Genomic DNA, 303 nt, shown 5'->3' on the forward strand with positions numbered 1-303 from the left:
AAAGTGGCAAAGCATCTCAGTTCAAATTTTACCCTAACTAACAAGTGACTCTGCATACATAATCCCCAAGAACTTTTTAAAGTTTGTAAAAGATGCTTTTGCTCCCAGTGATGATGTCCATGATGCTAACTTCTGTATGGATCCTTGCGTTTGGCTTTTGTTTCCTTTTACTCTTTTTTTTGTTTGTGTTCGCTTACTAGGAGCCTCCCTCCCCCATTTTTACATCGTAACAAGTGATTGTATTGGGTGTGAGAGTATTGTCAACGATGTTAACGAAAGTAGGGCATTTAAGAGATAAAAATT

The sequence above is a fragment of the Episyrphus balteatus genome, chromosome 2 (genome assembly GCF_945859705.1).
Source record: "Episyrphus balteatus chromosome 2, idEpiBalt1.1, whole genome shotgun sequence".
NCBI lineage: Eukaryota > Metazoa > Arthropoda > Insecta > Diptera > Syrphidae > Episyrphus > Episyrphus balteatus.